The sequence below is a fragment of the Oryzias melastigma genome, linkage group LG15 (genome assembly GCF_002922805.2).
Source record: "Oryzias melastigma strain HK-1 linkage group LG15, ASM292280v2, whole genome shotgun sequence".
Taxonomy (NCBI): Eukaryota; Metazoa; Chordata; class Actinopteri; order Beloniformes; family Adrianichthyidae; genus Oryzias; species Oryzias melastigma.
The window spans coordinates 4,919,412-4,923,547 of NC_050526.1; the positions used below are offsets into that span (position 1 = coordinate 4,919,412).

General features: G+C 34.8%; 1 protein-coding gene across 1 annotated transcript in view; it reads left to right on the top strand.

Annotated features, from left to right (window-relative positions):
• chrm3a (cholinergic receptor, muscarinic 3a) overlaps window positions 1-4,136 on the top strand; it is a 140,271-nt gene that overhangs the window by 49,549 nt on the left and 86,586 nt on the right. Inside the window, exon 2 of the mRNA XM_024297942.2 lies at window positions 2,521-2,635. The gene's annotated coding sequence lies outside the window, so the exon portion shown is untranslated. The remainder of the gene's footprint in view (window positions 1-2,520; window positions 2,636-4,136) is intronic.

The window sequence follows — 4,136 nt, forward strand, 5'->3', positions numbered from 1 at the left end:
CCTTCTTCACTTTCGGCTTATCCCTTTCGGGGTCGCCACAGTGAAACAATACCCACTGTTTTACATAAGTGATTTGGCAGAGTTCTTACGTCGGATGCCCTTCCTGACACAACCCTGAACTTGAGGGGCACAGGGACCCAGTTAGGCAGCAGCGTCAAGGGTCTTGTCTAAGGACCCAATCTGGATGGACTTAGCCCACTGAGCCATCCAGCCGCTCAAAACACATATTATGTAATAGCTGAAAACACTGAAGCTAATAGCTAAAATTGATGAAGCTGATAGTCAGCTGAAATATTAGTTAAATGCCAAATTAGCCTAAAAAACGTAAATATGCCTAAGTTCGCTAAAACTGCTAGCATGCAGTTGAAATATTAGCTTAACACCAATTTAGCCTAAAAAACAAAAAAACGCCTAAATTAGCCAAAATAGCTAGCATGTAGCTTAAGTATTAGCTAAACTCACAATTAGTCTAAAAAAACAGAAAAAACTCTAAATTAGCCAAAATAGCTAGCATGCAGCTGAAATATTAGCTAAACTCACAATTAGTCTAAAAACTGAAAAAAAAAATCTATATTAGCAAAAATAGCTCACATGTAGCTAAAATATGAGCTTAAATCCAAATTGGCCTTAAGAATTAAAAATAAAAAAACTGGATTAGCCAAAATAGCTAGCATGCAGCTGAAATATTAGCTAAACTCAAAATTAGTCTAAAAAACTGAAAAAAACTCTAAATTAGCCAAAATAGCTAGCATGTAGCTGAAATATGAGCTTAAATCCAAATTAGCCTTAAAAAAAACCTGAATTAGCCAAAATAGCTAGCATGTAGCTGAAGTATTAGCTAAACTCACAATTAGTCTAAAAACTGAAAAAACTCTAAATTATCCAAAACAGCTAGCATGTAGCTAAAATATGAGCTTAACTCCAAATTAGCCTTAAGAACTAAAATAAAAAATAAAAAACTGGATTAGCCAAAACAGCTAGCAGGTAGCTGAAATATTAGCTAAACTCCAAATTAGCCTTAAAAACCTTAATAAATGTCAAAATAGTCCAAAAATCTAGCATAATGCTAATATAACTTTCAACTTTACTACACTCTGACTCCATATAATATGAAGTAACGACTAATCGACTATTAAATTAGTCGTCGACTATTTTAATAGTCGATTAGTCGTCGATTAGTCGATTAATCGTGGCAGCCCTACACGACACCAGTGGCCTTACACTCTTCCATTTGGAAAGTAAGACCTTTACAGTTGTTATATGAGGAGCTGTAGTTTAGCTTTAAAACCTCTATTAAAAGAAAATACAAGTGTAATGAGCTCTTATACGTGTTCATTTTCATTTGTCTAATTATTTTATACCATAAAATGTGTTTTTTTCAGTATTTCATGAATATTTAACTGAGATCAAGTATTACAAACATTAAAAGTTCAAACTTTAAAACAGTAATCGTCGTTTTCTGGCTTATTTGAGAACCCGTCTGCAGCTGAGCAGAGACCAAGTGAGGTCAGTGGTATTAGGATGAAATACTGCATCCTACTTGGATGCCTGTGGAAATGGTTAAAAGACAGTTGCTAATTTGTATTGAAATTCCACGTTTTGTCTTATTTAATCTCCCAGCAGACAGCAAAAATGTCAGCGTTGCTAAAAAAAGGTAGAAGAAGAATCATCTTTGCTCGTAAATGTCAAGGAGCTTCCGTTTGGAAAAAGGAATGTTTCATCTTTTGACCTGTTAAGTTGTAATTTGTACCGATAACAAAAAAAAATGTTAAATGCTGGGGTGTGAATTACCTGAAACTGAGATCAAGCCCCGACTTTGACCAGCTCACGCTGTGTCGTGTTTTTTATTTCTATTCACCCATCCCAGTCATGACTTCCGTTCTTAATTAATCTATTTTCAGTCTGGGAACCGCTCCATTTCTTTGGATTATTTTTAATGGAAAGCTCCTTCTTTTGTTGTGCATTCATGTTTGTCTCTTAAGAATTGAAGAGCATTTTAATGAGCTCTCAAAAGGTCTCCTTCCTTAGCCCCTGGCTACATCCAGCTATGCACATCAGGCATCTCTCCGAGTCTCAGACTATATAAGGCATGAACACTTCCCTAGACATGAATACATGCCATTCTTCCCTTTGACAGATATTATGCAGCGGGGAATGGTAGCCACATAACTTGAGCAGATCCTTGATTAAAACATATTGCACAAATAAAGAATAAGGAGAAAAAAAAGGTTTCGACCTTGCTCCTTCTGACAAGGTGTATTAAAGAGACCAACAGGAGCAATCTGGCAGCAAAGATAAACGTTACAGATTTTTGACTTCTCTTTATGATTCCTGCTGAAAAGGAGCATTTATTTAGGCTCAAAGAGCACGCTGTAGCTCATCCAACCTGCTGAGGTTTCACCTTAGTTCCAAAACACCCGTTTTGGATGCTCCGCTTCCTAATTTGGAAACAACTTTTTGACAATTCTCTCCTTTTGTCTCCTTCTCTCTTTGCCCTCCTGCTCTCTGTCTGCAACTCAGACGCCATGATCCGGCTGGAGGAGGATAATGGAGCGCCCCCAGTAGACAGCATGGACACCAAGAGGCGCGCTGCTGAAAGGTGACCTCCAGACACTTCGCCTCCCTTCAGAGCTTGGTGAGTTAACAGTAAGAGGATCCTCTGAACGATCTTTACCTCTGTCTCCAGCCTCTAAATATTTCCCTTTGTTTATATCGGGGGTCGGCAACCTTAACAGTAAAAGAGCCATTTGGACTCGTTTTCTACCGATAAAAACATAGAAGGAGCCACATAGATATACTTTAGCCTTTAAGAAATTTAGATAATTTATTACCATTTTTTTTAAATAATAAATATAAATTATTCCTATTTTTGGCAGCAAAAATATAAAAAGAAACTAGCATCTCTCAAAATGTGTTTTTTTTTCCTTTTACTAGGTAAGAATTAGTAAAAATAGTAGATGCCAAATCACCCAAAAAGCTAGCTCGTTGCTTAATCACTAGCTAAACTCCAAAATAGCCTAAAATTCCTCAGTAAACTAAATTACTCAAAAATGTTAGCCTGTTGCTAAAATAGATGCTAAACTCTAAATTTGCCTAAAAAAATCTCCGTAGATAATAAATCACCCAAAAACTTTAGCTTATTGCTACATTTTTAGCTAAACTCGAAATTAGCATTAAAAACTCAGTAGATGCAGAATTAGCCAAAAGGCTAGCTCGTTGTTAAATTTTTAGCTAAACTCCAAAATATCCTAAAATTCCTCAGTAAACTAATTTACTCAAAAAATGTTAGCCTGTTGCTAAAATAGAAGCTAAACTCTAAATTAGCCCAAAAAAATCTCAATAGATAACAAATTACCCCAAAACTTTAGCTTATTGCTACATTTTAAGCTAAACTCCAAATTAGCATAAAAAACTCTGTAGTGGCAAAATTAGGCAAAAAAGCTAACTTTTTGCTAAAATTACTGGCTAAACTCCAAAATAGCCTAAAATTCCTCAGTAAACTAATTTACTTAAAAATGTTAGCCTGTTGCTAAAATAGAAGCTAAACTCTAAATTAGCCCAAAAAAATCTCACTAGATAACAAATTACCCCAAAACTTTAGCTTATTGCTTTATTTTTAGCTAAAATCCAAATTAACATTAAAAGCTCAGTAGATGCAGAATTAGCCAAAAAGCTAGCTTGTTGCTAAATTACTAGCTAAACTCCAAAATATCCTAAAATTCCTCAGTAAACTAATTTACTCAAAATGTGAGCCTGTTGCTTAAATGGAAGCTAAACTCTAAATTAGCCTAAAAAATCTCAGTACATAACAAAATACCCCAAAACTTTAGCTTATTGCTACACTTTTAGCTAAACTCCAAATTAGCACAAAAAAACTCTGTAGAGGCCAAATTAGGCAAAAAAAAAGCTAACTTTTTGCTTAATTACTTGCTAAACTCCAAAATAGCCTAAAATTTCTTAGTAAACTAAATTACAAAAATAAAAAAAGAAAAACTTAGTTTTATTTTGTTTTTCTTCAGCCAGAGAGCCTTCATGGAGAGATAAAAGAGCCACATGTTTCTCTGGAGCCGCAGGTTTATATGAATTATATTATATCACTAGTTTAACAGAAGTTAGCAATAAAAAAAAAGAATCTT